Raw genomic sequence first — 20,898 nt, 5'->3', positions numbered from 1 at the left:
CCACTGCAGAGCTGGAGGCCTCACTGCCTGACTGGTCATCTAGACTGCCACTGGATCGGACCAATATGGCTATGCCCACACCATTGGAATCCTCCATCGGCCCCTCTACCCACTCTGGGTCCGGTGGGAAGTCCTCCCTGGGGTCTGCCCCTGAATCCTCCTGCTACAATTCTGGTTTTCCAACAAGTGGAGGGAAGTGTGTTAGGGCCTGTCCCCTGTGCATCCCATGGCATTGGTGATGCCTTCCCCTGGATCCTAGAGGGGCAGGAGGAGGTAGTGCGCTGGCAGATACCTTCTCTTCCTCCACTCTACCCCACACAGCCACCCTGGGGGCCTCAGAGAGAGAGAGAGAGAGAGAGAGAGAGGCCATCACACCCCTTGCACCTTCAGGGCCTTCTCCCCACCTGCCCTCTCCATCCCCAGCCTCATTAAGGGAGGCGGTTAACCTCAAACACAGGCAAATGACAGTCCTGCAGCTGATCCCACCGGAGGCGCCCAGAGGGTAAACTGAAGGCAGCATGCCCAGGCCTCAGGATTACCTGCTTAGCATGCTCAGTGCTGGGCTCCCCTTCTTCCCAGGCTCAGGAAAGGCAGAAGGCTAAGGCAGGGGCTCGGCTGGGGCGGAGCACGGAATCTCTGGGATTCCGGAGTAGACGCTCCTGGGGAAGAGTCCCAGCACAGATGCCCCCCCCCCCCCCCCACAGGTGCCTCTTGGGAACAGTGACGTCCCACGGAGCGGTGTTGTTCCCAACAGCAGACACGGGATATAAGCAGCAGGGCCATCCCTCTGCAGAGGAGCTCGGGCAAGGCCAAGGTGAAGAGGCTGATGAGGACGCTGCAGTGGGACCCACAAGAAGAGGGTATGCGCTAAGGCTAGCAGGGATTGAAACGGGAGATACACCAGGGTGCAGACAGCAGTGGGGGCTGCATCCAGGACCATTTCCCTTTGGTGGCATGGAAGGACTTTAGGCAGAGGAATAGTTAATACTTCACTGTTTTAATATGTGTGAGAAAATATAACCGGGTGCGCCAAGCCACAATCTCCCAGATGTCATTGCTCAGAAGTGTTTATTTACTTCTATTTAATAAACACTTACATAGCACTTTCCATGCATCAGGCCCACTTCTAGCTGCTTTACAACTAAAAATGTGCTCCTCCCAATAACCCAATGAGGGGAGCACTATTATTACACACCCTTTGCAGATGAGGGACCAGAAAGCACAGAGAAGTCAAGGGACTTGCCCAAATCACACAGCCAGGAAGGGGGGGGGGAGGAGCTAGGTTTAAAAAGTGGGTTGATGTGGGGCACCTGGGTGGCTCAGTCAGTTCAGCAACCTACTCTTGATCTCAGCTTAGATATTGGATTTCAGGGTCTGATTCAAGCCCCGTGTTGGGTTCCACACTAGGCATGGAGCCTACTTAAAAAAAAAATAATAGGGGGATCCCTGGGTGGCGCAGCGGTTTGGCTCCTGCCTTTGGCCCAGGGCACGATCCTGGAGACCCGGGAGGGATCGAATCCCACGTCGGGCTCCCTGCATGGAGCCTGCTTCTTCCTCTGCCTGTGTCTCTGCCTCTCTCTCTCTCTCACTGTGTGCCTATCATAAATAAATAAAATTTTTAAAAAAAATAATAAAGTAGGTTGATGTCAAGTTAGGCAACTTTAAAGATCCCATACTGCAGAAATTTTTTTTTTAAGATTTTATTTATTTATTTGAGAGAGAGAAAGAGAGAGAGTGCACGAGAGAGGGAGGGGCAGAGGGAGAAGCAGACCCTCTGCTGAGCAGGGAGCCTGATGCAGGGCTCAATCCCAGGACCCTGAGATCATGACCTGAGCCAAAGGCAGATGCTTAACTGACTGACGCCCCCCCCCCAGGCACTCCCATATTGTAGCAATTGTGATGGTGGTGTTTCCATAGCTGAAGCGTGGGAAGCTCCGAATTCAAGGGACATAATTGGAATTTTATGTCCAATCCAATTATTTATCTCTTTTAATTGTTTGTGAAGATTAATTTAAAAATAAAAGAATGTTATCATTCATATTCCATATTTCGGCCATGTTCCAGTCCTTCACCCATTTCTCTTGCTTTCCTCTGCCCAATCCCAGCTGATGAGAAAAGATTCAGGCCCCTGACCCATCCCTGCTGGGTCTCCTGCTGGGCTTCACCCCTATGTCTTGTCTCTCTGTCTCCCACCCACTGCCACCAGCAACCCCATCCCCAATTCCCACCCTAACTTTTGTCCTCACAGCCCAACGTGCTGGATCCTGACATTAGGTCATCAGCAGAAACCATCCTCTAGCTCTGTTTATGAATTCAAATAATTATTGAATGCCCACTATGTGTCAGGAAAAGTACTCAGTGCTAGAATAAGAATAAAGAGAAGGAGAGAGGGGGAAAGGGGAGGAAGGGAACGATTTGCTCTTCTATTAATTCCCACTGGGAGGCAGCCCCTTGTCCTACAGCTAACATCCTATCCACCCCCTCACCTACTGCCCCATGACACCACCAGGAAAGGCCATGTGCCTCTCAGGCCTTGGGACACTCCTCCAGCTGGGTCACCCAGGGGACCATCCTGTGCTCTGTGGGCTCCACCGTCTGGCTCTTGCCCACAGCCCCAGTCCTGGCTCCAGCTGAGGGTGGAAGGATGGGCTCCTAAGAGATGACAGGGAGCCGACCACGAGCTCTGGGAAGGCCATAGCCTCTGAAGGAGTGAGCAGGGATTAGGGGACACAGTGTGTGGGTGGCTTGGGAGCCTCTCCAGACACTTATCTCCCCACCTGGGCGGTGGCCGCTGTCTCCACCTTTCTGTCTGGCGGGCCTCCTCTGCCTGCAGGCCTGCCCTCCCACCTCCCGCCCAGGGGTGGGTTTCAATCCCCTCCCAGCCTCCCCCATCATTCCCTAGTCTGCTCCTCCCTCCCTCTCAGCCCAGCTACTCCGGGCCCTCCCAGCAGAAGTGCACCCCAACTGCCCCTCACTCAGCACCCAAAGCCCCTCTCTACCCACACAGCCCGGACAAGATGGCATCCCCCTCAGGCCTCTTCTCAGGAGACCCGAGCCACATCTGGTCATGAGGAAGGCTATTTGGGATCACTTTAGACTTTTCCATTTTGCCCCGCTTCCCCCACCTGACTCAAATGTACATACCTCCTGGCCACCAGGCACCTGCCAGTCACAAGAGAAGAGCAGGGGCTTTGGGCAGCTTGCAAGGCCCACGGGGGCCTCTACTCACAGCATGTCACAGGCCCAGTTCTTCACTCAAGGCAGTGTCTCTCCTTCCTCAATGAGAGGATAGTGAGAGGTAGGGGGAGGTGGTAAGAAAGGGAGGAAGGAGGGAGGGGTCCACTGAGAAGCCACCAGTACTAATGCAAATCTAAAGTGCTTCGTGTGTGCCTTGCTTGCCCAGAGCGCCTTAGGCTCATTAACTCACCTAATCCTCACAGCAAGCCTAGGCACTATTGCCATTCTCTTTGTGCAGATGAAAAAACAGGCACAGAGAGGTTAAGTAACTTGCCCAAGGTCATACAGCCAGGTAGGTGTTAGGGGCATTTGGTCCCAGGCAGTCTGGCTCTTTGCTCTTGCTGTGTAACTTTCCTGTTTAAAAACAGGAAAATCTACACCTGCAAAATCAAGTTAAGGCTCTTCAGTGAGGCATTCAGAGCCCTTCCCAAGTTCTGAGCTCCTTCTGTAGCATTCTCTCCACCTTGGAGCCAGAAAGACTGAACCCCACCTCTGCCACCTGCCTTGTTGTGTGACCTTGGGTGAATCACTCTATTTTCCCAGGCTTCAGCTCCTCATCCCCTGAAACAGGGCATAAGGAGACCTATTTTCAGGCAGAATCAAGGAGGTCACCTGGGTGATATACCTGCCGGGTGCCTGGCTCCAGAGGAAGCTCATTACAGAGCAGGAAAGGGGAAGACCAAAGGTCCTGAGATGGTCAGTTGAGGTGTCTGGGTTGTAGGGGATGCATGGAGGGAAGACCAGGGGCCAAGATGGGGAGGAGGGTGTCACCCAGAGAAAAATGTGCTCTAGAGTGGCCTGGCCAGCCGCCAACAGGGAGCTGCATTGGCACCCAGCTCTGGGTAAGATGGCACCAGATCAAAGGGCTCCCACTGGCATCTCCCACCCACGCATGGAGGGGCAGCCTCGTCTGGGGCCAGCCCGGGACCCTGTGCCTCCTGCCAGCCCCCAGGGCTGCAAGATACCGGCTGCCAGGGCATGGCCCCTGGAGAGAGGGCACTACTTCTCCAGAGGGGAGCCTGAGTGCCCAGGCTGCGGGGGCCCAGGGACTGTGCCCAGGGACTGTGGCTGTGTTGGGGTGTGGAGGGGTCTGGACTCAGCCTGAGATGAACCCATCCACTACCCCTGCTCTGAAGCAGACACACAGCACATCCACAAGGGACTTGAGGCTTTCTTGGCTCTAAGGACCAAACCCAGTGATTTCCTGAATGTGGTAAATAATAAGGCAGAGTGGGAAGGAGGGGGCCCTGACCCCAGCACCAGGCATTCTTCCTGAACTCCCGGTGCCCCCCTCCTCAGCTTCCTCACCTGCAGAATGGGAGAAACAAGCCCACCCTCCACCCCCCGCCCCACGGCTCAGGACCGGCCGGGCTCCGGCACCGAATGAGATCAGAGGTCCTGATCAGAATTTGTCAACTGTAAAGTGCTCACAAATCCAATGTTTGGCAAGGGCCAGCCCACTCAGCCCTCTAGAACCTTGACCTTAGAGCACAGAGGGAATGGGCCCACCTACCAACGGGATCTTTTTTTTTTTTTTTTAGACTTTATTTGTTTATTTGGGAGGGAGAAAGAGAGAGAATGAGAGAGCACAAGAGCATGGAGAGGGAGAAGCAGACTCCCCGCTGAGCAGGGAGCCTGACTAGGGGTGAGTAGGGCTCAATCCCAGGATACTGGGATCATGACCCAAGCTGAAGGCAGAAGTTCAACCAGCTGAGCCACCCAGCCACCCCCTACCCTCAGAATTGAATTCTAGATCCTTCTATCCTTGGTCATACCCACCACTTCCCTCTTCCTTGAAGCTGGAAACAGTCAGATGGGAATATATATTCCCTACTTTCCGCTCCCCCAGCTGATGGGGGAAAACCAGTCTCAGGTTTCAGGACCCACCTGATGCCCTCCCTCATCTGATTCCCAAGACAAGACCCTGGGGAGGAATGCAGGGCACAGGAAGGCAAAGTGGGTTCACAGTGCTGGAACCATCCAGGAGGGAGAGGCCTGGAGCCTGCTTCCACCCACTCACGCATTTGCCACAAGGTTTCTCTGAGCCTCGTTTTTGAGGCTGAAGCCAAGCAGGCTACCTGGGAATGGGTGGGTCCCAGATACCCCCAGGGGCTCCATTCTCCAGAGCTCCCCACAGCAGTGTCCCCACCCCACCTCCCCCACAGAGATGCCCTGGTGGCACTTTGCACTGTCACCACCCCCTTGCACTCCTCCTCCCCCTGTGAAGACTGGGAAGGCGTCTGGGAGATAGGCTAGGATCTCCTGGATCTGGGGAGGGAAGGAGGGAGTGGGGGCCACGAGGAAGCGAACCAGAAGTTGAGAAGGTGGGGGTCCCAGGCTGAGGAGTCTCCCATGCTGCCGTCAGGTGCTGAGGACGCTGCTTCCTCCTCAAGGCTGAGTCATCTCTTTCTCCCCTCCATAGCCCTCTGGGAGGCTGAGGAGACAAAATATTAATGGGAGATGGAGGCAAAAAGAAGAGAGGATGAAGCAGGGACAGTCTGGAGGGTCCTGGTGAGGCCGCGATGGTCAAAATATACCAGAGGCCACAGCATGCAGAGTTTCAGGGTGAAGACAGGTGTCTCTGCATCCCAGTGGCTTTCAGGAAGCTGCCCAGGACCTCACAGTTCACTTCTATCTGTCCCTCTGTCCCCTCCAGCTCTGGTGTCCTCTCTTTCTTCCTACTTTCCTTCTTCCCTTTTCTACTTTCATTTATCCAAAGAACAGAAGCCCAGCCCTTGGGAAGCGCTGTGCATCTCCAGGCCTGTCTGGCTGGTGGTCGTGTCCTTATTTCACCACGTGGAGCCAGCTCTCCAGGCATCCAGTGTGTCTAGTCTCTCTCATCAAACTGAGGGTTCCCCAGGCCAGAGCTGCTCCCCCCCAATACTAGGGCTCCCCAGATCACGGGCTGCATGCTTTGGTCACGATGCTTTTCTACCACTGTGCCCACGGCCACCTCCCCCACCCCCTGGGACCATGGTGGCAGAAAGAGCTGTCCCTCCCTGCAGCAGAGATGTGCTCAGACAAGTCTGTCTGGAGTGCGCACGCCAACCTTAGCCCAAATCCCTAATTTCTAAAGGCAAAAAGAAAGAAAGGAAAAAAAGCCTCCCTCACTCTTCCAGGCTTCTCCCCAGCCAGAACCTCAGATGGGAGGCCCTGCCAAGTTGGCAGAGCTGAGAAAACAGGCCAGAGTTCTTGGGGTAGGCAAGAGGGTGAGAACCAGGGAGCCAGATGCTGGAACCTGAAGGAGAAGCCTTCACAGATGAGGAAGAGAGATCCAGAGATGCAGGGGCTGGTGAGGCTGGAGCCACCTCCCTGACCTGGCATGTGGCATGGTCACACACACTCAGGACTCAGATGATGGCTCAGAACAATCTTTCTCATTCCCATCCCGCACTGGGCCTTGAGAGGGTGGGGAAGAAGGAGGCCAGGAGGCCACTCTTCCTCCTCCCCTCCTCTGCGCCCTGGCCTCAGAGATTGGGGCTGCTACCACACCCACATCCCTCTTTCCTGAACCAGCCACCCCAACCTGGGCTCTGAGGACCCCCTTCTTGCCAGCAATGGGAGAAAAGAGTGTCCCCAGGGTTCCTCTGGAATTGAGGAGTGGTCCTGGCACTTGGTTCTCAAAGAGGAACAAGGGGGAAAGGCCAGCAGGAGGGGAGGGGAGGTGGCCAGATGCTGCTGATGGGGAAGATGGGGAGAGAACCTGGCACATGCACTCATACTCTCACACCTGTTTGCTCACATCTGGGGATGTTCGTGTTTCTGTGTACGCTCTCCAGGGCAGTTCGCACACACAGTCATACATACTCTGGGACTCACCAGGGCTAACACAGTCCCTCTCCCTCATTTGCACTCAGAAACAGGCTCCTGTAACCGCCTGCACTCACACAAGCACACCCACTCACACGCCTGCCTGCATGGTCCCATGTACACCGAGCACGCGCACACACACCCAGTCAACTCACGCTGGTGTATACCCTGTCACACACGCACACATAATCACACACTCCCTCACCATCGTGCATACAAACACACTCACACATCCTTGGGCTGCCTGCCAGAGCAACCCCCCTCTGCCCAAGGTCGGGCCAACTCGGGGTGGAGAGGTCCCTCAGCCCATCAATTTCCTGATCCCCTGAGCATGATCCAGGCATGGTCTTTCCTGAGGCCTGTCCAGAAATGCCCAATACTGGGGTTCCTGTATAGCCCCACAACTCCTGAGCTCCCATGTACCCAGTGGGTACCCATCTTTGCCTAGAACCTATACCTGACCAGAACCACCCATGTGTCCTGCCTGTCCCCCGGTGGTCTGGAGCCCAGACTCTCATGGGGCTCTGAGCCCCCAGCCCTGTCAGCTTGCCCTCCCCCACTAGGAAGGGCCCCTTGAGGGAGCACCTGGGGCATACCTGAACCTCAGAATCTTCCTCTATAAGAAGGATGTGGTCACCTCATTCCCCACCCATGTTGGAGGTCATGAGGCTCCCACATGACCAGGGAAGGGCACTGCTAGCTGGAAAACATCATGTCCAACCTAGGAGTTAGTCACATCCTTCTTATCATCACCCCCCTCACTGTGTCCTTGGGACACAGGCCCAGGGCAGACCGGGCCAGTCCAGAACTGCAGTGTCAGGGAGGGCTCCAACCCAGCTCTCTGCCCTAGGGGGTCCATCTTCATCCAGACCACTTGTCCCTCAAGGCCAGTCTCTCTAAGGGGGCCTGGGTCTGGGATACCACGTGCCCTCGGGGTGGGACACAGGAGGGTAGGAGCCGCTTTCCTGGCCAGAGGGTGGGGAACCCTTATGCCTGACTGGCAGATAGTGCTAGGGATGCCTGGGCCCCAACAAGGCTCAAGGTCCAACCCAAGCCCCAGTGCATTTGGGGTGGTGGGGCTTTGTAGGGTTCTTCATCCCCTATTTCCCAGGCCTTGGAGACGCTCCTGGTGAGACACTGCCCCTTCTCCTAGGAAAGAGAATGGACAAGACATCACCTGCCACAGGGCCATCAAGGTGGCCACTGAGCCAGGGAGGTCAGCCTGGCCAGAAAAACCAGAGGGAAGTCCAGGGAGAGGTGGGAGGCCCTAGGGGCCAGTTTCAACCCCAGAAGGCACAGCTAAGGGCAGCCTTCAAAGTGGGAAGGGAGTACAGATGACTTCCAAAGAAAGGAAGAAGGGAAAGGAGAGACACACAGACAGAGGTTGGTCGAGATAGAGAAGACAAGGAAGGAAGAAAGAAAAAGAAGAAGAAAAAATAGAAGAAAAGGAAGCAAGGAAGACATAGAAAACCCAGGTGGACAGTCAGACAGAGGCAAGAGACTTGAGTCTCATGGGAGGGGTAGGGGGGCAAAACCCGAACCTGGGGATGCCGGGGGAACCATCTAGAGCCTGAAAGCCAGACAACTAGGAGCAGAGGGAAAGAGAAAGATGGAGAAGGGGAAAGGGTGGAGGGAGAAAGGCTACGGGAGAGCCAGAGCCAGATCAGAGCAGGGACGGGAGTGAGCGAGAGGCTCTAATTATGGACGGCGGTGGAAGCCCAGGGCAGCCTGTTTGAAGTCTGTGGTAAGAAGCATCAAAGACAGAGGAGGGAGGCCAGGGGGACAAGGGGAGACACAGGAGGGGCCGCCCTCTGCTCAGGCCCACCTGGACCTCCCATCTCCACCTTCCCCTGCCCCGGCCCGCAGCCCTCCACCCAGCTGCTCCACTGGCCAGGGGTCTGAGCCTCCTGGTCCCCAGCCTCGGAGCCTTGAGCTCCAGCTCAGGCTTCCCTCCCCCCAGTGCCCTCCCAGAACCCCCGGGGGGCATGGCAGGCTTCTGGCCTCAAGGACTGCCAGCCTGGGAAGGGGGCAGGCTTTCCTCACGGTTTCTGCAGCTACCATCTCCCTGTCCATCTCCCAGAAAGTAGGTCCTGGCAGCCCCCAGACCCACTTTGGGGGTACAGAGTTGGGCTCTGAACCACCCAGCTTCTGTCCTCATGATTTGCCTTTTTTCCTCCAATCCAGAAAACCTCACTCTCAAGACTCCAAGTTCCACCCAGTTGGGGGGTCCCACCCCCTTTCAGCTTCAGACCACCACAGATGGTCTCTAAAAAATGTGACTCAGGATCCCTGGGTGGCTCAGCGGTTTAGCGCCACCTTCAGCCCAGGGCGTGATCCTGGAGACCCAGGATCAAGTCCCACGTTGGGCTCCCTGCATGGAGCCTGCTTCTACCTCTGCCTGTGTCTCTGCTTCTCTCTCGCTCTCGCTCTCGCTCTCGCTCTCTCTCAATCTCTGTGTGTGTGTGTGTCTCATGAATAAATAAATAAAATCTTTAAAAAAATAATTAAAAATGTGACTTTACACCTTTCCTTGTCCGCTCGCTCCAGAGTTCTACCTCCAGTAGCCAAGGAAGTCCTTCTGGAAACTTCCCCCTAGGTCTTTCCACTGTGCCCTCCAAGCTGTTACTCCTTAGACCCATTCCTTGCAGCTAAACCTGAGACTCCGGGAGGGGGCGGGGGTCTCAGAAATGAGAGGCTTCATGAGGCAGAGAAGCCAGGCCAACCTGAATAGGAATCTTGATTTTACTATGGCCTCCAAGACAGGTAACCCTCGGCACATTCTTTTACCTTTCTGAGCCAGTTTCCTCCTCTGTAAGATACAGAGAAATGCTCCCCACCTTGAAAGGAAGTTGTGAGAATGTACTAAGGTGCTGGCATCCAGCAGGTACTCTACAGGAGGCTCCTTTAATTGTCCTGGAAAGTGGGGCCATCCAGAGTCCTCCTTCTCCCCAGGGAAGATTCCCCTCCAAGAGAAGGGCCATGGAGAGAGTCCTCTCAAACCTAAGAAGAGGCCTGGTACCTGGGATGGGACAGAGAAATGATGCAACGGCCCACCCCACCCATCCCCCTGCCAAGCACACCCTATCCCTGGCATCTGAGCTCCATGTCTTGCCTCAGCTTCCGGTCGCCTCCTCTCATCCCGGGGAGCAGCTCAGGGATTTTTGCCAGTGTTCCCCTTCTGTTGTCAGGCAGCTTACCTGGCAGCATCACACCGCATGGCAGATGCCAGGCTAACCTCCGTGATTCTGAGCCTCTCTGTGCTGGCTAATCAATCTCTGGGAAACCTGAAGGAAACACTGGACCCTCAGACAGTCTGGTCACCTTTCTCTGGCCCTAGGGGAGGAGGGAATCTGCCAGAGAGATTCAGGAGAATCACTCCAGTGCTGTGGGCCCTCTGTATCCATCTGAAAGGGGAGGCTGTCCTCATCATGGAAGGAAGAAAAGTGTTGGCAGAGCAAGAGAAGTCAGAGCTGGACTCCCAAGATGAGCCACATCTGCCAGTGTGACTGACAGGTCGTGAATGCTCAGACCCTCAGACTTCATAGGTGAGAGCCAGTTGTCCACCTCTCCCCCTGAATATGACATAAATCAGGTTGCAACCAATCAGAATCTTCTAGATTTTTCCATGACATGGTTTCTCTCCATCACTTCCAATGACTGAGAACTGTCCAAAACCAAAGTGTGGAAAATTCATTCCCTGTGTATAGCCAGTCTTCTAAAGGCATCCCCAGGCTCTAAGATTTCTGCCACAAATCTACTCACACACCTATCCACCCACTGTCCTGTCCATCTCCATCTGTCCTTCCATCTATCCATCTACCCTTCCACCCATCCATCCATCCATCCATCCATCCTCCATCCACCTTACATTCTATCATTCAGCCATTCATCCATATATCCATTTACCTAAATACTCACCCACCCATCCATTCAAACACCACACACTTACCCATCCACATGTCCCACCTGTTCACTTACCCATCCATTCACTCACCCACAACCTACCTATGCAACTCCCACCCCCTCACCTGTGCATTCATTCACCCTCTTCCATGTATTTATCCACCCACTCACCACTGTATGTCTATCTACATGTATTGATCCTGTTTTATTTTCAAGGCACTGAGCCAGCTCCCAGCCTCCATGGCCTCTTCCAGCTATTGGGAAATCCCAGCTTCCTTCTTGGCAGCATACTCCCATGAAAGGGATGGCACCCGGGCCTCCCTGCCTCCACCAAACACTAAACTAAAGGAGATAGGCCCCACATGCAGCAGGACTGGACTAACCCTACAGAATCACACTTTCGTAGAAAATATTATGAAGAGGCATTTAGGACAAAGTAGATCCCAACCCACTTGTCAGGAAGAGGAAGGGAGTTTCCACAAATAGCCCCCGAAGCACAGGAGGACTGCAAGAATTGTCTGGGGAAAGGATCCCTGTTGCTTAAGGTTGGGGTGTGATTCAGGGAGGGGCCAGGTCATCTCCCGCTGACCTGTTTCCATTCCCAGGTTTCTCAAGACAGCAGACTCTTCAGGGATGGCAGGGACAAGGAACCGAGGAGGCGGAGCCCCCGCCACGTGAAGGCCGAAGGGGCTCTCCTGATACAGAGCAAGATCCTGGGGGCCAAGCCATCCTGGCTCTATTGCTCTCTAGATGCATGACTTCAGCTAAATCCTTTAACTTCTCAAAACCTCAGTCTAAACATCTCTAAATGGGAAAAGAAGCAATACCTGCCCTATCTGTGGAGAAAATCCAAATGAGAGTCAACATGAAAAGAGAACCACATCGGGTTCAGCGCACTACAAAGCCAGGTCTAGACTCGAAGCCGTGAGGCAGTGACTCTAACCGTACTCTCATTCTCCCTGACGGAGGAGAAGCCACCAGAGCTCTCCAGATTCACAATGAATGGCGTCGACCCAATATTCCCAAGTCTCCTCCTTGGAGCCCATCCCTCCTGACCCAATGCTGACACAGCAGAGGCACCCACTCCCTTCTCTCTGGCTCTGAGGTTCACCAGGGCCCATCAGGCCCTCCCCCAGGAATGCAAAGGGAAAGAACTGGAAGGTCTGAGCAGCAGTCAGCGGTGGGGGGGGGAGGGGTACAAGGAATGATATTCAAAGACACCGAGGTGCCACCAAGGAGGTAGGCCTGGTAGGCCAGAGTAGGCTGATAGGGAAGTAGAAACCAAGTGGAGACCCAGTCCCCACCCTAATGGAAGGTGTGAGTCTCAGGACCTGCTTCTCAGGGGGTGCACCTCTGCTTCTGCCGGGGTTCTGGGGGAGGAGACACACACACACATACACACACACACACACACACACACACATACTCTACCCCACCACCACCACCCCCGCCCCCTCCGGCCCCCCTCCCCCTGCTGGAGAGGTTGTGGTGAGGGCACCGCCCCTGGGCTCCGAGGTGTTGGTGCCAGCCGGGTGGGCTGGCACGAGGTGGGGAGAGGGCGGCGCGGGCAGCTAATCCCCCCAGCGTCTCCCAGACGCCCACAGAGACCAGGGTGAGCTCTTTGTCTGCGCGCAGAGACACAGGGGGCGGCGGGCAGGCGGGCAGGCTCCTCTTTCTCTCCCCTGCCTCCCGCCCTGGGGCAGGTAGAAGCCTGCCGTCTGTGGGGACGGTCGGAGGGAGTGGGGTGAGAGGATTAAGGGAGAGACAGATGCTTACAACTCGTAGGGTTCCCTCCCTCAGGCCCAGAGGGCCTGTGGCTTTGGGGTGGGGGGTCCCCGGAAGGACAACAGGGCATGACCCTCAGCGGGAGCAAGCATTGTTTGCAGTGGAAAACCGGCTGGTGGTGGCTAGCCCAGCTGCACACTCACATACCCCGTCACACCCAGAATGACAGTCTACACATTCACACACACACACACACACACACAGATGCACTCAGAGCCAGAGTCCCTAACTGCCTCCACACGTGTGTTTATGCAGTCACACACACAGAGACCAACATCCAGGGGGATAATTACACAGCCCCACAAAATCACATAGCCCCTCATCTACCACCATCCTCATACGCTGCCCCCCAGAAACATCACGATGTGCCATCCCGGTCCCCCACAGCAGAGCAATGCCACGGTCACCTGTGGGTCATCTCAGCCCTGCATACCACCAACATCCGGCCACAGGCACCCACCTGTCACAGAATCCCAGCCCAGGGCCCTGTCACACGGTGATCAGGGACTGTCCACTGCCCGGGGACACGTGGTGCCAAGTCCAGCAGGTGGGCGCCTTCTGTGCACTCCAACACACCGCATAGTGCCACTGGGCACATCATAGTTGCCCCTCTGTGTGCCTGTTTCTTTTTTCTCTTGCACATACATGTAGCTGCCCCCCCGGCCCTCCCACTTTCTCCAAACATCGATGCTCAAACACATCAGTTTCCTTTGAACAGAAAGGCCACCCCCTTCCTGTTCTTGAACTCTGCCCCCTACCCACCTTCCGCCCACTGAGAATGGGCCCCCACACTCCCAGACAAGGGCAAAGCCCCAATAATGAGCCCCATGCCATGGACATGGTAGGACTCAGCTGGGCCTGGGCCAGAGGGGGCAAGTGGCAGGTCTCCCCCAGGCCTGCCCTCCTATCCCATAGTTCCCACACCTCCCATGGAAGCCCTCGCGCCTACAGAAACACATCCTGAGCGTGGCAGGCAGGCCTCAGCTGCCCTGGTTGGCACTGCCACTCTTCCCTCAGCCTCAGAGACATGCCCCTTCTCCTCCCTGACCCCACTCCCTGCCCCAAAGCCTGCCTGCCCTGCAGCTCATGAGCCCAGCTTTGGCAGGCCGAGGCCCACTGTGGCCAGCGCCTCCAAGGATGAAAGACCTCTGGCTCCTCCAGAAACCAGGGCTAAATATACCCCTCGCCAGCTTTCTTGTGCCTAACTGGAACCAGCTGGGCGAGACCCACCCTTCCGCCTGTAGGACAGGCCATGGGCTTTCGGACGATGGACAGGCCGATCGGCAGCAGGAGCCATGCCTGACTGAGCACTGGGAAACTTAGCATGGAGTATGGAAGTAGACAAAGAGGAAAGCTGTGGTGTCTCTCAGGCTTTCCTGAAACCCCATCAGGGAGGGGCACCTAGATGGCTTAGTGGTTGAGTGTCTGCCTTTGGCTCAGGTCGTGATCCCTGGGTCCTGAGATCGAGTCCCACATCAGGCTCCCCACAGGGAGCCTGCTTCTCCTTCTGCCTGTGTGTCTGCCTCTCTCTGTGTCTCTCGTGAATAAATAAATAAAATCTTTAAAAAATAAAATTAAATTAACCCCCTCAGAAACACAAGGATTTCTCAAAGCAGGACATGTGAGACCAAGCCTGGTACATAAAAAAAATGTTTTACTTCTGAGCCTCGGTTTTCCTGTCTGTAAAATAAGGATTAAATAACACTGACCTCCTAGTGCTGTTGTACAGAGTAAATGAGTTCATATAGATGAAGTGCTGGGACAGCACCTGGCACACAGTAAGCACTCAATAATGCTGTCATTATTATGGACAAGCTGGGCACCTCACCTAGGGTGATAGTCCTGAGGACGCCCGGGTTGCACGTCCACACACAGAGCCGGAGTCCCAGGGCTTACTGCCTCCAATCAGCAGGGCTGGGGGCAACAGGACTGAAGGAGATGGGCCAGTGTGGGGAAGAGCAGTGAGGGGCCTGGGGAGGGGTCAGAGGAGCCAAGATACGCCCCCACCGGGCCCTGCCCTGGGCCTGGCCACGTCCTGGTTCCCCTCCCCCGCCAGGACTCCGCCCCCGCTGTGGTCTGCACTGTGGCTGCAGCTCCCACGCCAGGGCCCAGTTTAGCGGCTCCAGCCCTCGGCCCCAGGACAGCCCACTCTCCGGCCCAGTCCAGAGGCCTGAAATAGGAAGGAAGAGGGGCCTAAAAATAGCCCTAATTACAGAGGGGCCCAAGGGGGTGGGGGGCGGTGGCTCCTCTCTGGCTCCTGGGCACTGCCACAGCCGGCTCAGGATCCTGCTCAGGCCCTGGGGAAGGGACCCCACCCTGGGCCTCCTGTCCCCAGCCCACTGCTGGCCTCCCAGTGGGACACGGAGTGAGGAGGTGGGGCAGGGCAACGGGCCAGTAAAGGAGCTTGGCCCAAGTTGGGGCCACCACAGGCCCCTCCCTTGCCTCCAGGACTGCAGCAGCCCACCCCATCCGCTCCCATACATGAGGCTCACCAAGCAGCTCCTGACCTGATAGCTGCCATGGAAAGCGTTGCCCTTACTCGGCCTACCTTCCCTTGGTCTTGGCTGCTGCCTCCTCCAGGAAGCCTGCCCCAACTACCTTCACCTAGCTCTAGTTCAACACCACTAGGGGACCCCAGAAGGCTTCACCTCTGTCTCCTCCATTCTGTGGCTTCTAAGACAGGGCTGTGTTTCCCCCAGCAGCCTGGGGGCTCCCAGAAGGCAGACAGGGGCTGCCTCTTCTACATTTCAGCCTCATTAGAAGAGACAACATGAAGGTACATAGAACAGTACAGTTTCTGTCGAAACTGGTCCCAACTTGAGCAAGTGACTTCATTTCTTTGGGTCTCATCTTCTTCGTGTGTAGCATGGGGAAGCTCACCAGGACTTCCCAGTTTCCAGGAGTAGAGGTGAGGTGTGACCCTGCCAAGGATATTAGAGCATCTCCAGGGAGCTCCTGGCCCCCACCCTGGCCCTGCCCCTATTTTGCTGCTCTGTTTTCCTCCATGTTTAAAGTCCCCGGAAAGCGTTGGCAGGGTGTGGGTGTTGTGAAGGGTTAGAGGTGGTTAATCACCCTGGTGTGGTGGCAGGGGCAGGTGGGGGGTGGGGGGCGAGGGAAGGAGCCCCCAGCAAGGACGGGACCCACGATGCACTGCTGCCATCTGGCGGCTCCCAAGAGCAATGCCGGTTACTGGGTTGAGAGGAGAGGTGAAGGCAAGGTGGGGAAAGTGGGTATAAAATAAATGGAGGAAGATGAGAAAGGCCTGAGGGAGGGAGGTAAGGAGGGAGGGAGGAAGCAGAACAGGACAGAAGGAGAGAAAGTGAAGTGGAAGGACAGACGGAGCCAGAGGCCCACAGCAAGAGGGGACCTGCTGAAGCTGGAGCCCTCACACAGGCTGCTGCGGGCCCAGGCAAGGCCAAAGCAATAGTCCAGGAACATTCGTCTGCAGTCTCCCAGAGGTCCCCAGAGGGCATAGCCGCCACCCGCCCCTCCACATGAGTCTGAGCCCTGAGGCCTGAAGGCCGGAGGCAGAGATCCAGCAGATCAAACCAGGTATTACTTCACGAGGACCCCCCAGCCTTCAGGCCCAGCCTCATGAGCCTACAGCCAGTGGCCCCCAGACAACAAGGATAGGGTGAAATGGTCCCCATGAATCCTGGCCAACTCAGCCCCAGAGAAGCTTGGCCACAGCTCCCTTGAGGACATGAGGGAAGACAAACACACTTCCGCACATGTCACCCACCTGCAAGAGCCCAGCACAGGTCCCGTGGACACCCGTGACATGTTATGAGACTGGCTTGGGCCAGGTGGAATGTTTAAGGGCCCCCACCTCACCCTCTTTCCTGCTTCCTCTCAGGGGCAGGAGGCAGAGGGTGAACTTGTTTACCACTTCTGCTCCGGGCAGCAGTGATGAGCTCAGACTGGCCCATTGCCCTCCATGGGCAGGGCCAGGCCTGAGTCATGGGGGTCAGATGACTACGGAGGCTAAATGGGTCCCATCCTGCAGCCCCTGGGAGCTGCCGGACACCCCACCCTTCCCCAACGGTAGGCTGCCCTTCCAAAGCAGTCAGGCCCTCCCAGGAGAATGGGCCGTGTGGGAGGGTCCTGAGGTTGAGGCCTCCATTGGGTCCCCTCCCTGACCAGAGGACAACAGGGCAGATCCCCACCCCTCCATCTCCGCCCAATCAGGCCCACCCCACTGAGCACCCATCTAGGAGCATTCCCTGCCCTCTGGGGCATCCCAGCTCATGCCAACACTTTCCCAGAATGCCAAGCGCGCCTTCATGCAAAGCCTTAGACACACCTTGGAAATAAATGAAATAAATGAAATGTGGGGAAAAAAAAAAAGTTGTGTTGGAGATTGTTACTTCTCCTTGGGCCTCAGTGTGCTCCAGTGTAAAATGAGGAGGGGGATGGATGTTCTCCAGGGGCACTTCCCAACTGAGCCTTGTCCTCGGCTGGCAGCTCGTTTCCTGGGCCCGAAACGATGAAAATTAAAAGAAAGCCCTTGGCTCTGTCCCCCAACAGACATACAGGCCTCAGGATTATCTGCTGATCAGATGCCTTATGCCCTGACCCCCTATGACAGCTGAGTAACCAAGGTCAGCTCCAGATACCCAACAATAACCCCACCTTTGTGATGTACTTTTGTCTTGCAAGGTCTTTTCTAGCACCATAGGCTATTTGATTTCCATCGAAAATGAATTCTTTTTTTTTTTTAATTTTTATTTATTTGTGATAGTCACAGAGAGAGAGAGAGAGAGAGAGAGAGAGGCAGAGAGAGGCAGAGACATAGGCAGAGGGAGAAGCAGGCTCCATGCACCGGGAACCTGACGTGGGATTCGATCCCGGGTCTCCAGGATGGCACCCTGGGCGAAAGGCAGGAGCTAAACCGCTGCGCCACCCAGGGATCCCCCGAAAATGAATTCTTAATGGATTTAGTGTCTCCCCATTTTTTTGAGCTCTGCCAAAGCTACAGAGGTCCCAGCTCACAGGAGATGCACTCCACTATTGCCCCAAAATGTTGCCCCAGGGGTGCATGTGGTCTTCCACAGCTGGCTAGGGTTGGATATGTTTGGCCTGCCTCCCCAGCAAGACCACTGGCTCCCTTGGCCAAGACTGTAGCCCTTCACTCCAGGCACCCCAGCTCCCCACCCCCAGCTCCTAGCACCCCACTCGGTACCCCATAGGTATGATACAGACCTGGACACTCAGGTGTCCCTAGACTCACTGGGTGGCCCTGAGAAGGCCAGCCTCCCCCCTGTGGCCATCACAATCCCCATCTATACAAAGAAGGAATTGAAGGGACGCCAGGGTGGGTCAGTGGTTGAGTGGCTGCCTTCAGCTCAGGGCATGATCCTGGGGTCTCGGGATCGAGTCCCACATCAGGCTCCTTGCATTGAGGAGTCCTCTGCCTACGTCTCTACCTCTCTCTTTCTTCTTTCTCTCTGTGTGTCTCTCATGAATAAATAAATAAAATTTTTAAAAAAAAGAAATATTAAAAAAACAAGAAACAAAGAAGGGATTAGAAAACATGATCCCCAAGGACCCTGTGAACCCTGAAACTCACCACCAGTGGTCTTATAACTAATCAACGAAGGCATCTGTTTTTGTTGCAAAACTGAATGAGACCCAGGGAAAGAGTAAGCTCTAGGGCTCCCTCGCCGCCTCCCCTTCCTGCCCCCAGCCCCAGGCTGGCACCAGCTCTTTACCATTGCTCCCTTGGCACTACCCACTTCCTCCTGGCCACCCGCTGGCTTCACTGATCCCCCACTCTCCGCACTCCCCCCCACCCTGCCCCCGGAGGCCCTTCTGCTTCAAGCCCTGACAATGCCTGGGCCCTCCCCCATCCACTCCTCTGATCTCCAGCCCTGGCAGCCCCTCGCCCCAGCTTGGCACTGCATCTTTCAGCCCGCAGTCTGCCAAGCCTGGGCATCGCCCACTCGCCATGCCTGGGCACCAGGATTTGGCTTTTGCCTCCTCAAACCTTCAAGCCTCAACACTGTCCTCGCCCACCCGCCCTCTGGGTGCCAGAGACTAGCTGACTCCCGCCGAAGTAAGCATGGTCATCCCCCTGCCTCAGGGCCAATCTGTGCCCCCAGCAGCACCGACTGGCAGGGCTGCTGTCACCTCCGTGGTCCTCAGGGAGCCTCTCCTAGGGTAGTACCTGCAACCGCTCTTTGGTAAGAGATGAGGACAACTTCCCTATACCATCCTCTGCAACATCAAAGAGCCTCAGAGTTTCCCATATGTGCCAGAGGGAGTGGGGTGCCCTGGGCGGGCCGCTGGCTGATAATGGGGTTTCAGAACCCTCCTGTCAGGGCTCTGAGCAAGAACACTGAAGCAGACCCTCTGCCTCTGTGCCCCCAGTGCTGGTGGGCAGTCCCTGACCCCAGGAAAACCCAGGGTCCTCCTACAGCCCATACTTCACTACAGGGCTTGTTGCCTCATTTCATACTGTTGACCCTTCCCCTCTTCTTTTTTCTTTTTAAGATTTTATTTATTTATTTATTTATTTATTTATTTATTTGAGAAAGAGAGAAAGGGAGAGCACAATCGGGGGGAGGACCAGAAGAAGAGGGACAAGCAGACTCTGAGATATGACCTGGACCCATCTGAAACCAAGAGTTAGTTGCTTTAACCTACTGAGCCACTCAGGCACCCCAAACCTTCCCCTCTTTCTTAAAACCCTTCTCCCCCATGGCTTTTCCTATTTCTCATCTTGTTTTTCAAATGTATTAGTTATATCAGGCACATAGAAAGGCACATAATAGGATAGCAAGCCTCAATGTTCACTACCGAGCTTACTAAATGAGTCATTACGGAGAAAACTGAAACCACCTGGAAGCTCTCTCCTGAATGTATTAGTTATTCCCATGAGTATTTTATATGTTTATATATTGTGTATATATACATGTGTATGTGTCCATTTATAATATGGATCTATATTTTTAGTGTTTTTTAATTCTACATATATGGAGTCATGATAGGTATCCTCCCACAACTTGCTTTTTTTTGCTTAACACTGGGTAAGTTTTATTCGAGTTGATACATGCATTTCAATTTATTCATTTTCACTGCTGTGTAGTATTCCATGGCCACAATCGACTTATCCATTCTCCTGTTAATGTACAGTCTGAGCAGTTCCTATCTTGTTCTAAATTGTGCAAGTAGGGGCATTTGGGTGGCTCAGTGGTTGAGCATCTGCCCTTACCTCAGATCGTGATCCCGGAGTCCCGGGATCCAGTCCCACATCGAGTTCCCTGCACGGAGCCTGCTTCTCCCTCTGCCTGTGTCTCTGCCTCACTCTCTGTGTCTCTCATGAATAAATAAAATCTTTAAAAAAATTGTGAAAGTAATGCATGTACATATCTCATTGTAAAATATCCAAGTAATTCTAGGATATTGATTAGATTGTGGAAACCCTTTACCTACTCCCCATTCCAGAAGTACCACCGCCAACCACCTGTGTATATTCTGTAGTACTTTTTCTAGGCATTAACATGTTCGTTCATATCCATATGTACCTTTCATAAGCATCTCTTGCCTCTGTCTGTACTTCTACTTTCTCCCATGCACCCATCTTTCTACTTTCTCCGTTGTAATCTCTCTTGCCACCCCCACCCCTCTACCCCATCCACCACCTGCCTTTTATTTTTTTTTAAGATTTTATTTATTTATTCATGAGAGACACACAGAGAGAGGCAGAGACACCGGCAGAGACAGGAGCAGACTCCGTGCAGGGAGCCCGATGCAGGACTCGATCCCAGGACCCCCCGGGTCACGCCCTGGGCCGAAGGCAGGCGCTCAATCGCTGAGCCACCCAGGGTTCCCCCCACCACCTGCCTTTTAAATATTGAGGCTGCTCAGATGTTCAGCTTCAGCCCTATAAACAAATTTTTTAAGATTCTATTTATTTATTTGAGAGAGAGAGAGAGAGAGAGAGCACAAGCAGGGGAAGGACAGAGGGAGAGAGAGAGAAGCAGGCTCCTGGCTGAGCAGGGAGCCCAATGTGGGCCCAATCCCGGGACCCTGGGATCGCGCCCTGAGCCAAAGGCAGACGCTTAACCACTTAACCAACTGAGCCACCCAGGCACCCCTGGCTTCAGCCTTTTTATTCATGACTTCCCTGGGTTATCTTGCTCTCCCCTCGCTTCACCCACC

The sequence above is a fragment of the Vulpes vulpes genome, chromosome 2 (genome assembly GCF_048418805.1).
Source record: "Vulpes vulpes isolate BD-2025 chromosome 2, VulVul3, whole genome shotgun sequence".
In the NCBI taxonomy this organism is placed as follows: Eukaryota; Metazoa; Chordata; class Mammalia; order Carnivora; family Canidae; genus Vulpes; species Vulpes vulpes.
The sequence above is the reverse complement of the archived record's forward strand: the minus strand, read 5'-3'. Positions refer to the sequence as shown.